Source organism: Vidua macroura, chromosome Z (assembly GCF_024509145.1).
Source record: "Vidua macroura isolate BioBank_ID:100142 chromosome Z, ASM2450914v1, whole genome shotgun sequence".
NCBI classification, from domain to species: Eukaryota; Metazoa; Chordata; class Aves; order Passeriformes; family Viduidae; genus Vidua; species Vidua macroura.
Genome location: NC_071611.1, coordinates 24,881,269 through 24,894,747, shown reverse-complemented (window position 1 = coordinate 24,894,747; position 13,479 = coordinate 24,881,269).

Sequence of the window (13,479 nt, the reverse complement as noted above, 5' to 3'; positions counted from 1 at the left end):
CCTGAGCTGAATTTCTGCCCTGGGACAGCCTCCTGCTCCCACCCCTCACTGAAATAACTAGTGGAAAGGACTTTCTGCCTCTCTCTATCTGGTGTCTTTCTGCAGGTTTTTCCATAAGAAGGAATAATCTACCACAAATTCAGTCCAGTTTCTAGGTAAGTTGCATATTGCTTTTGCTTTGGGAGCAGCCAAAGGGGGTTTTGCCAAAGGAGATGGAAATAACTTGTTTCTTGAACTCCTTAGCTTAATGTTGCCACTCAGTCTAGTTTGCTATGAGTTAGTTGTTTATTTGGTTATACTTAACTCACAAACAATTTGTTATCTGCTAATAACAAATGTGTGCCAGGTCTTGCCATGAAAACCATCTGTGACATCTTCCCCTTGAGTCATCTGGGTTTATTTTTATGTGACTATATACTGATTCAAATTAAAGACATGATTTGGACAGCTATTTTGACAGTTACATGTCAAACACCTGGAATCCTAGTTTTTACATCAAGTGAGACGTATAGGAGTCTACCAAACACACACAGAAACTTACATAAGCTCTGTGTTTGTGGTGGTATTTTGTTCAAACTGCAGGGTATTAGTCTGGATTGCAATCACTTTTAAGTTTTTGGTCTGGTTGGTTCAAAAGTTAAGTTTGCCATGTAGGTAGAAGTAAGCTGTAGCCTTTAGATCCAGGTTTTATTTCTGAAGATGATAAACATTTGTACTTCCTTGAGTTAGATTATATATACAATAAATCCTTTCTCCGAAACATCATCTGAAATACATAAATATGAACTAATTTGTTCAAATCATAGTAGGAGAACAAAAGAAGTACATATTGTTTTAAAACCCAGTTCCCAATAATAAGCACAGAAAAAGCTTTTTAAAAGGAATGCTTAGTAATTTGACAGTAAAAAAAAAGACATTGAATTTTAAAATTAATTCTTATATTTTACCCATTAGGTTTATTTTCCTTTAAAAGATACATCTTTGCAATCCTTTGGAGTTTATCTATTTTCACTTTGTATAATTTATTGCCAGAACCACTGCAACATGATTTAGTGCAACAGGAGCTTGTAACAGAACTAATATCTTTCTTAAGGTGTCAGAAATAAGTTTTTTTGCTGAGATGTTATTCCTACATCACTGAGCTATTTACAGTAGAGAAAGGTATAGTCTGAGTCTGTATTGTGTACAGATTTGCTACTAGTTTACGGCACAAATTAAATATTTGTGCAATTAGTTTTCAGTTATTCACCCCAATGTTTGTGAGAGACTGGACTGTTAATGATTAATGACTCAACTCTTAAAATTATAAGCCAAGAATAAAAAGAGACAATTTGTGTTTATTTTGCTTAAAGCCTTACTGCTTCTACTGGTAATAGTCATATTTATGTATATAACATAAATAAGTAAATGATAAGTCAATGTATGGATTTCCTCAGAGAATTATTTCAAGCCATTATTTCCATTTGATGTGTTCTCAATTATAATGAAATAAAACATAGAAGATTATTGCTATTGTTTGGAAATAGAAAAATAAAGCTATACCAGTAATGGCAGAGAGGTTACAGAAACAATTTGTAAGCCTGTGGAAATCCAGAGTTAACAGGTCTGGTTCAAAAAGCATAGAAGCTAAGAGAAATCTTCCTGTAAATGTCATAGCCTTTTTATATTTAAGACCAGTTTCTTTAATGGTATAAACTATTAAGACTTTTTGGATACAGAATAGTAGAATAGTAGAATAGTAGCACTGAGTTACATTCCTCGTAACACTGGCATGTCTAATGCACTTTTTTGGCCAGGAGATAATTTGAAGCTTTGAATCCCAAGGAGGTGTTGGGATTTTTTTTTTTTTTTTTTTTTTTTTAATGTGTTTTTTTTTAAATTGTTTTTCATTCTTACAAAAAAGCACATCAACTAGAGCCTTGTTTTAGGACTATCTGGGTGCAGAGCAGATAGTGGTGATTTGAAAGACATGATGTGCATCTCACATCTAAACATAGTGTTGTATCTTTAAGGTGCTGTTCCTAGTAGTGCCAGAGAGATAGACAGGATTTAGACCAGGACAAGCATGAGGGGATGAATCATGGAAACAACCCAATTCAAGCCCTACACACTGAGACAGAAGAGTATGGATTTCAAACAGAATTTACATTGTTTTGAATTTTTGAAATTGCAAAGACTCAGTGGTGCAGGAAGATTTCTGAGTGGACTGTTCCACTCTTCTGGACATGTCAGCAGAATCTCATCATAAGAAACAAAAGCAGTAAAGGCTGCATAAAGTAATGGGGATTTTCTGTGTCTGTGCTGAAAGGACACAAATCAATGGTGTGTAAAGCAACATCTTATTTACGAATTGATAAAAAATAATCCATATTTTTTGAGCACCAATGCATGGTCTTCAGTACCAAGGGATCGAATCAAACTGCTCCTTCAAATCTTATAAGTGCTGTGAGATTGCTACAGATTGTTGTCAAATTATTCGTTTATTTGATGGACTAATTTTATAACCCAGCAAATTTTAAAAAATAAACCACCTATTAAAACCAAATATTTACTTTCTTCTTAAGTGCAGTAATTTTCCATGCTCTATTTTACAATCTCAGAAGATCACTAAAAAGAAAGCAATGTCATCTTGGAGAAGAAAGAATTATAGAGACACAAATAATGCAAAGCCTTTGAAAAGAAAGAAACAAATCCAGGGGGAAAAATGATGGGATTATTTTTGCTGAAAATTTGCTATTCTGAAATTGAGACTGGAGCTTTCCATTTCTGTAAAAATGCAGTGGAATTTTATAAATTATATTCAGATTTTTATCCAGTGAAAAGACCTAAATTAATCCTCAGCAATTATTTACAACAAACATTGAGCTGCATGCTGGATGTGTATTTTTTGTTTATATCTACCTGACAGGGACTAGTCTTTCATGCTTGACTTCTAAAATACTAATGATCCAGTGAAAAACATTGCTTAATGTTTGGTTTAGATCCTTCCAAATGTAAAAACGTTTTTACTAGTTTCTGTAAAACAAATGGTTTTATACATATTACTGTGCTCTTGATAAGTGAAACACAGTATTTTCTTTCTCAACCAACAATTCTTAATGTACTGTAAAAACTGTAATGTTACTGGTAGTAATTAAGCTAAGTAATCATGTAGTAAAAGAAAATATTTTTGTGCTCTGGAGGTTATGAGAAGAAATTATGTGAATAATTGCTTTTTTCTTTTTACTTTCATTTCTAATTTCCTGCTTTTGATATTAGAAAAAACTTGTTATTAATTATTTAAATGTAGGATGAAAATACCACCCTATTTTGAATTTCTCTTCCCTTCCTCCTTCTTCTACCGTGGAAGCAAAACCCTAACACATTTTTCTTCTACTTTGTGGATATGTAGGAATTAATTTGATTTAAAGGAAAAAAATCTTAGGTAAGAACTGTGTTTCCTGAAAACCTATTTTTTCCTTGTCAATCTTCAAAAAAAGTAAACCTGGAAACACCCAACTTTTCATATGCATATGCTCATTAGAAGCACTAGAATTCAGAGAACACTGAAAAATACAAAGTTGATGATTGGTTTAATTACTAAAAGTGATAAGTTAGTCTCCTACACTGATAACATCACATTTTGCTAAGAGCTTGAGACAGGTAAAACTGATTTAAAATTGAGAGCCAAGGCTGTGAGAAGGGGCACACATTTTTAGCTGTTCTCCTTGGATGATGCTGTAGTAGAAGGGATGTTAATGCACCGCAAGTAGGCATCACCCACACAGTCCTCTGGCTGCAGGCCTGATGAAGAATAGACATTGCCTAATTTCCCTGCATGGAAGAATCTTGGTCTTCCCACAATGGAGGACCAGACGTGGTGGCTCTGGGAGAGAACCATGTGGCTTTGCCCCTTCCTGTTCTGACACCAGCCCCTCCGATAAGCCACAAGTGTGTTGGCTGGGAAGGACAAGATGACTTCTAGCCTTCCTTTTAATGTCTTTGTTGCTATTGCTGGTTGTGAAAGAGACACTTATACTTCAGTCTTCCCTTTTTAGGGTTGCAATGTAACTGCTAGACCCTTTTTGCAGTGATGAAAGACTTCCTGTTTCATGGTGGGCTCTAGGCTGGATCTGCCACTTAAAACTTTTTAAATTGGAAAGAGTATGTGCTCTTACCAGCATGCAATACATGGGATCTAAATCAAATCGAAAGATATCCAGGATGGATGTGTTGGAATGTAGTGAGTATTTCAGGTTTAGTTGTTTCTCTGAGCTGCTTTCTAGAGCATATAGTGTTGCAGCTTTGGTGTTTCAGCTCCAGATAAAAATTATTTGAGAGCATTATTTGAAAAGGCAGCCTCTGTCATACGATACCTCCAGTTAGCATAACATTTTTCTATTAGTTTGCTTTTTCTTAAAAGTATTTAGAGTACATGTGCAATGAAAACAATACCAGGAGGTGGAAAGGGAAGGAATGACCTGTTTTTAGAGCATCTGTCAGCTTCTAAGAAACAGCAGAAGTTGTTTGAAGCATCTGGTCAGCACAAGCCCACCCTGGATCTATTTCTTAGTGCAGATTTCTGAAGCTGTGAAGATCATCCTGTATTTGTCCAAAAGTATCATCCTGTAATAGGGATTCCAGAAAACTGTAGAGGACCTCCTGGAAGAGCCCCCGGACAACAGTTTGTTCATAGGTTCACCAGGAATTAAGCCCATCCATTTATAAATGAGGAGGAAAATATTTTTTCTATAGAAACACAGAGCAAGGAATCACAGCAGTGTGAATGCTATATCAAACAGTTTTCCTGCATAATGCTGCACTCACAATATAAAGTCACCAAGATTTTTTGAAGAATTTTGTGTCTGTAGCAGCATTTTGTCAGGATATCACAGAAAGTGTCACATATATCAGATGACTAGTGCTCACCAACTCCTCTTAACTCTGCCACACAAATGGAAATACCAATATTTAATTCCAAACACATTAATTGGTTTTTTCACATCCCACAGAAAGTGAACCCCACTTAAACTTCAGCCACGGGTAAAAGATGCAGTTGAATGGCTATCACTGGATTCTGCAGGACAGTGATCAGGACCCTAATGACTTGCTGCAAGAATTTTGAGTAGTTTGTTTCCTGCTAGAAAACAATGAACAGGCTCCCTCTAGAAGGCAGTGAATCTGTTTAGGACAGTGAGTTATGACAGAATTCACTGGGTAATGTTTCCATGCTCAGACCAGAACCTTACCTGTTATTCCTCCTAAAAGACTGCAATAATTCCTGTTAATTTTTCCATGTTTTTGTATAATTAATTTTTTCCATATTTGTGATATTTGTTTTTTTCCAGGGAAAAGTCCCTGGATACAATGATTGGGTGTGGGGTTGTGGATGTATGGGCAGGGATTGGTAGAGACAGTTACATTAATAGATAAGCTGATTTCTCACAAAACTTCATTTTATGATGCTAGTTGGCCATTCTTAGTCATGCTGTAGAGTCACAGTGGTTTGATGGGGCTTTTGGTTTCCTTTTTCTTGTGATGAAAATCAGAACTGAGTTAGTATCCAGAGCATCACTCATGGTGAAGGATTAGTACTAGAGTGGTTTCGGAAATGTTCAGAATTTCAGGTTTCAAACTGCTGATTTTCTTCTTACTTCTTTTTTTTTGGCAAAAAAAAAAAAAAAAAAAAAAAATTGCTTATTTATTTGTGATTCTAGTCTCTGTTCCAGTATCTGCTTCAGTTTAAAATAATTAACCTCAGGAATTTTTCCCCATATTGAACAAAGGTATTTGTTTTCTAATTGATGAAAATTGTAGAAGCAAAACAGAATTTGTTTTGAATTTCAGATTTTCTGTAGTTTTGGCAACTAACTAGTGCTTATTTTTAAAACTTTCTAAAAGTTAATAAAATAATTAAGATGCAGGATGTGTTTTGGGGATCAGAGAGGGAAAGTATTTTTGTTGTTCAGGCACAGACAAGACTCAAGTTTGGCACCACAAGTGAAGGGCAAAGGCAGAGAGGAAGGTATCTTAAATTACTTGCAGGTACTTCATACAATCAGACAAAAATGCCATTCTGTGCTGGAACTGAAGAAGTAAACACATTTCTCTTCACACTAAATATTTTTTTTTTAATGAACCCTCATTGAATGAAATTGTGAGATGAATGTGCAAGTGATAATTTTTCTGGACAATAAATACATATTCAGCACAGTTTCAAAGCTTTTACGGAAGTTTCATGCTCTGGCAGTTTGGAAAATCACGATCACAATCCCTAATCACAATGCAGATATATCAAAAGAAGTTCCTTCCAATGGCTCAGCAATTTGCCTTAAAAGAGTTTTTAAATGCTGTTCTATTGATATGATTCTTATTTTTTTCTTGTTGGGTCTCAACAAAATAAACACAATGGTGTCCTAAGAACAGCACTTATATGTCTAATTCCTTTTTTGTGTTTTCTGTTGTACTTAGGTTCAGAGGGAAATAGCTAAGTCATACTAAGCCAGCTCAATTACAAGTAATAGAGGCTAATAAGGATTAATCAGTCTTTACAGCCAAGCAGCTTTTCCAGAAAGAAATTTGCTCAGTCTTCAGCTGAAATAAAATTTATTCATCTTTCCTAAATGAATAGGAGGGCATTATCTGGTGATTACTTTTAATAACTGGACACTAAGATAAGTGCTTGGTAGCAGATATGTTTTTATAAAGCACACACACACAAACACACATACACACACATAAATATATACTCACTTCTGTCACTTTGTGGATGAAAACCTCTTCTTTCAATTCTTGTAGGATAATACATGTCTCACTGAAACACAAGGTACCTACCACTTTAGCAACCTTCAGTTTCACTATGAGTTTTGAATTGTGTGAAACGAGGAATTGAGCACAAACTAAATAGAAAAAGTAATGGTTCTGCTGAAGACTAATTATACTCCTCCATGTTTAAAAATACCTAACTTTTCATCAAAACTTAATCTGTTTCGGAAACTTTTTACAAAATCTCTTGCATACAATCCTCTAATCCCCTGGCTCTTTTCCAAACATGTGTACACATTTTATCTGGTCCTTTCTTTTTTGAGATAAATGCAATGCCCATAAGGTCCCATTAACTGCTGATGGGGAGCCAGCTGGCTGGCTTGAAGAACCAAGCTGAAGGTGGCCCTTAGCTACCCTATAAGACAACAAAGAGATAGGAGAACAGACCATCTCTCTGGCTTCCATATAGGTGATAAGGACACTGGGATTACAGTAGGAAGTGTATTTCCTTTTTAAAGGTCATGAATGCCAGTGAAAGGTTTGCTTTCAAAATAAAAGCTCAAATAGGACAGCATGAGGGTTATGGAAGGGCATGCCTTTTTGATCACTCTAATTTTTGATGTTCTTCATAGCACTGTTATTTTTCTTAAAATAACAGCTCAAACCCTCTGTGTTCTGTTTATAGTGTTTAATGATTGTTCATTGTAGGTGGAAAAAAAAAAAACCTAAAGTTTCCTGGATGTTATTTGCTAATTTCCAGAGGAAAAACTATTTAACACATAGAATTCCCACAGTGCCAAAAATGCATTATTTTAATTTGCATTGGCAGATATGGCATAGACAGGAAACAGGGATGGAGTGATAGGACTTCTATAAACAGTGATTAAAGTGATTCTGCATACTTTATAAAGGCAGGGACACATCCATGGTTCCAGCCAATGATATGAGATCGCCTTATCCACTTAAGAAAAGGAAGAAATGTGTCTAATTGTCATCACCTCACATCAGTCTAATCCCAAATCTTGTTCTCAGCTACACCCCAGATATTCCATAATTATTTCAGTGCAACACAGATGATGTCAGAGAGAGAATTAAATCGGCTGCTTAGGATGAGAGTTGTTTAATTAAGCAATTAATTGAGCTGGCCAATCCATCATTAATTCCAATGCCGAGTGAAGGCAGGACCAAATTGCACTTCCACCCTGTCTGCTGGCACCAGTTACACTATGCATGTTTGAAACTCTTCTACTACATGTGCTGCAAATGTCACCATTATGGCCTACCTGATCTTGTCAGCCCTGAGCTTTGAGCAGGGTCTGAAAACTCAGGATACCTATGCCCAAATGCTCTCAGGAACCAAATTCTGTAAGAATATTTACATGTAACTGAATATACACTGACAACATCAAATTTTGGGAAAAATACAACAGCTACAAGACGGGAAATTGATTAATTTTCCTCCCAAGGAGTTTGGACCCACATCACTAACCTCTATGGGGAGTGCCCTGCCTAAAGCTTGTGCTGGTGACTCTGGTCTCCTTTGGATGGAGCTGGGCCTTTAGACTAATAAAAGCACAAGTGCCAAGGGGCAGGGAGCAGAGGGAAGTCAGATGTGATTGTTAGGGGCTGCCGACTCCAACCCTCTGGAGTTTGGACTCCTCCTAGGTGTAACTTCAGGTTACAATCTGTTTGCAGGAAGATCAGGCTGGAAAGCTGACTTAATATGCCTTCCTGTTTCTTGTATTCTTCCCAGAACCAGTGTCTTGGGCTAGCTACACTGCTAGACTGACCTGACATGCCTGGTTTTACATCCTCCTGTGCCTCCCAGAGGCTCTGTTTCCTCTAAGATACACTTAGCAGGTTTTTGCGGAGGAACAGGGAAAGGCAAGAGGTTGGGTCTGAGCCCACCCTGCTGTTGGAAGGGATGGGGCAGGGCTATGCTGTGGACCCAGAGGTCTGCCAGCAAGCAGCTCTTCTCTTTCCCTTGCACTCCAAAGCAGCTTTGAATTCCATGTTAGTACCAGCAAATCAGGCAGATGCAGGTGCTTGGTTGAGGACATAGACTCTTGGTCCCTTTACACACTTTAAGACTGTATAATTTGATGTACCTTGTAGGCTCCCATCATGTGTAGCTGTGATTTGGGGTGACTTTGTGTAAACAGGTAACACTTCAGAGGCTGTTGACTTAACATTCATTTCATTATGCAGGTTGTCTCTCTGTTGCTGATCATTTTAGGAAAGAGAATACAGAAGTAGAAAGGGAGTGAACAACAGATGGAATACAGAAATGAAGAGGGATAAGAAGGACTAAGAAAAATGAAGAGGAAGGAAAAAAAAAGAAAAAAAGAAGGAGAAAGAATGATTAGAAAAAGAAAAAATAAAGATCCAAACCAGCACTCTAAACTATAGTCAAAAATGACTTTATTCACAACCTGAAATGACTAGAGAGGTCCACAGAGCTAAGTACTGCTGGAGGCATTGTCAGTAAGTCCCTAGGGTAGATGGTCTGTGGGTAACCCAGACATACTGCTCTGTCACCCTCACCCACTCCCTTGTTAGGTGACAGAAGGGTAGAGAGAATGGTAACAAAGGTGTCCCTAGAATAAGGGATGAGCACACATAAAAGCAACAAGAGGGATAGCAAACTATTTTGCTAAACTGACAACTAAGCACTCACACTGGAGAGAAGAAATATATCTTCAGCTACCTCAATACAGCATCTGTCAACTTTTTTTTGGTTTAAATCTAATCAATGCAAACATGGAACACAAATTATGCCACAAACCCTATAAATGCATCTGTTGCCACAAACAGTATGCCAGCTTTGGCAGGCTGCATGGTGGGACTGCTCCAGACTTTCAGCAGAGGAAATCTGAAAATCTTGTTTAATACTTTCAGTAATTACCAAAATAAAAATTATCTGTAAGTTATGGAAAAGTGAATGTGTATCATTTTGATACAATTTTAAGGTATTTCCTCTATTATAATAAATACCAAAGTGACTATACTCCTGTAAAAGTGCTCATAGTCTCTTGCTCACTAAAAATGAATAAAAACAATGAAACAAATAAATACAAGTTATACACAAATCCAAGATGATTTCAAAGACAGTGTAGGTAAATGGGTATGTTTAACTTCTGCGTTTCTCAGCTAATATAGAAAAAAATTATGCAAGTTAAAATATTAAAATTTAGGAGAAGCAAAGACAATGCAGGGAGACTATTTCTATTGCACAGTTTCCTGTGAGAAGACCCATTTCTTTGTATTTGTGACACCTCCCAGACAATATTAATGCAACTATGCTGGATAGGAAGCCTTAAACCAGCAGGAATATATAAAATGACTGAACTTCAAACATGAAGCTAGGATGATACCAAAATAGCAAATGAAGGGGAAAAAAATTTAATAAATGAGGTGTCCTTGAAAGTTCATTACTTGTTGTATCTGTTTACTGTGTCATGTCAAGCTGTCAAATTTTTATCAACTAACTTCCTTTGATTTTCATTAAGCTTGTCTGCAAAGGTTGCCACCTGCTGACATATGTTTTGAAGATGTAAGTAGTTTTTTTATTTGTTTGAGGAATAGATGGGTTCCTATCTCATTGGACAATAGAACCCATAACAAATAATAAGGCAAACTGTGAGAAGTACTTTCAGATGCCATTGGTAGTCTTCCCACAGGCTTTAGTGAGGTCTGATTATGTCCTATGAAGAATTATAAAGGTTATCAGTTTTATTTTATGAAGCATTCATTGAGAAAAAACCCCACATTTGTTGATGGAAAGAAGAAGTTTTATCCTGAAGCCTACTACCAGCAGATGAAGGTATTTTCCCAGGGAGAAGTGAAAAGACAGTGATCTTCTTAGTACTATCATACTAATGTAGGAAGAAAAAACCTGATCTGGTCCAGTTCTCATTTTCAGTCATTCCAGATCCTGTTAATGAACAATTGCTTACTTATTTCCAATTCTAGTTCTATTAGTGATGAAAATCCAAAAAGGGAAGAGGAATATTTATGGCAGTATCTTTATCTTGATAGCACTCTCCATTTAAGAGGACATATCCCTTGTAAAAGGCATGGGGCAAGAAACCTGATCTCCATAGACAATTAAGGTAATGGTTAAATAATGGACTTCATTTGACATCTCCCTTCAGTGCATGTGAGACTGAGAAAACTAGTGTTTGTAGAAGTGGCATTGAAAAGATTTGACTAAACTCAATGAGTATTATTCACAGTTCAGGTTTGTTTTTCTAAAAACTTCCACTATATTTGTGTCTCCTCATCAACCTCTGCACTCATTGATTCTGGGTACTTTCTGCAAATCCATATTTATTTTTACAAGGTAGTCCAAATTTCACAAGGTAGCCCAAATTTTTGTCTTCTCCCAGCTCCAAACTATGACAGAAGAAAAGCTCTTTTCATTTAAAACATAAATAATCTTTTAGGTTAACTTCAAATATTGTAGCATAGAAACTTGAAGGCTGATTTAGGTGTCTTAATACATACTTAGTTATGCATGCCCATAATATGCACAGAGTTTATATACTCAGAATTGAATTTAATTTATTAGCATACACTCCATATGTGTTAATGGGGTCCATTTTTCAAAATGTTCCACTTGAAATGTGGATATTTATGCCTGGAGAACATGGATGGAGAGTACACCTTGCACTGGCTTCCCTAAAGAGCAGGATGGTAGGTTTGACACTGATTTTAGAGAAATTCTGATGTGGGCATGGACATGTTTTATTACTTTCTGCCTAGAAGGATTCATACTTTCATTGAAGGCAAATAGAAGGGAAAATTCTAAGGAGGGATCAGATATGTGCTACCTGAAAATACTTGGTTACTAGTATTGGACATTTTCGCCTTAGTACAGGTGTTCTTGGCATTTTCAAAGTCTGACAAATAAAACTGTCTAGATTCAGTAGGGATCACTTCACTGAAATGAAATTCATTCAATATAATAAAATCCCTCAATCAGATCCTGAGACAGATGCAAGTTTTGCGTAAATAGCAGATGAGAGAAAACTGTAAATAATTTGCTGCTTAGTTCAACAGCTGTATAACTGAATACATTTAAAACCAAAACATATTTGGAAGAGCAGACTGAGAGCTCATTAAACCTATTAAGATAATGATAATTATCGCCATAATAACAGTTGACAAGAATCAGTGATTGAAAAAAAAACACCCAGCTGGTTGTTCAATAAAGCTGAAGCTCACTAACTGCTCAACTTCAGCTCAAGAAATGTAATGGTGTTAAATTTGTCAGGAATCCTTATCACATACAACAGAAGAAGCTGTTAGTTTTAATTCTTTGCTTATAGATGTCCATATTTCAGGCTTCAAAAGGAGTGCAGAATTGCACTCTTACAGGGCATGGTTTCTACAGTCCTACACGTTTGATCAGCCATGGAATTTCTCTTCCAGAGAAGAGAAGCTGTTTGGCCAGTTTGGCCCCCTTTAGACTTACTCCACTTTGTGTGTTTCACAGATCTTCTGAAAGAGCAAACATAAGTGCAACCTCCTAATAAAGTAACCCATTAACCTTTGTCATATCTCTTTCACTCATCTTATTTCTGGCTTTATGATTGTGTTGCCCGGGAGAAAAATCAGAATAGTTGTAGTCAGTGTTTAAATTGGAGAAATTTCATAACCTCACATTTTTATGGCTGGACATGTTATTAGTCTCTAGACAGAAAGTACTTTTGTCCAGGAAGCAAAATCTTGATTCTACTGAATTCTTAAGAAAATTTGCTGTTGATTCCAGTACTGGATATTAACTGGAGACTGTAACAACGTATTTCCTTCTTGAGTAAATAGCATCATTTACATACTTTCTCTAATCCTTTGTCTTAGAAATGAGTGGACATGAGAAAGTAAATGGTGATTTATATTCTGCATTAAACTCTCTTCCTCTTTCATGGAAGTTTACAAGAATATTAGCTGCTGCATAGATATTCTATTTCAGAAATTCCTCAACAATTATCTCAACTCACTCTAACTTTTCTTTTCCATGTTTTTAAAGGGCAGGAAGAGTTAATTTGTAGTTCTATTCTTCAAAATATTTCCATTTACATAAAGAAATAAAATTTGAGGATGCTTGTCTTTCTTACAGAAACTGACTTTAGTTCTGGAGTGCTCAGTTTAGTGGGTGGTCTTATGTTTAAGGACCAATACAGCATGGAAATCTCTGTCTCAGTGAGTTTCCAACTTTTCAAAACCTAGTAGCTTATATATTACTGATAAAAGCTAAAATTTTCAATGATCATCCAATGTTTAGAATCACACTACATAGCATTACATTTTTAATAATAAGTTCTGCAGAAAGAAAGAAGTTTAAAGTTCTTATATAGGAAACACAAAAGGTGCCCAGGTGATATCTGAATATAAAAACATGTAAATAAAAAAATTAAAATAATTTAAATTCAAACTCCCTGGTGTTGAGTATTAAAATGACATCTGCTATTCCAGGGCCAGGTTGAAAAAGAGTACTGTGGACCTGTACTACAACTTTAAATTTCGCTGTTGAAATTATTTAGAGAACAAGAGACTGTTCCCTAAGTATGTTTTGCACTGGGATCAAACCTGTTGTCTCTTCTATGGTTTCCTCAGAACTCGTGTTTTTGTGGAATTAAGTTCTGGACATAGTTAAGATCATGCCTCCATTCAAATTAGCAAGGCTTTGCCACCAGAATGAAAGAAGAAATAATTAATGTATATATCATGGTG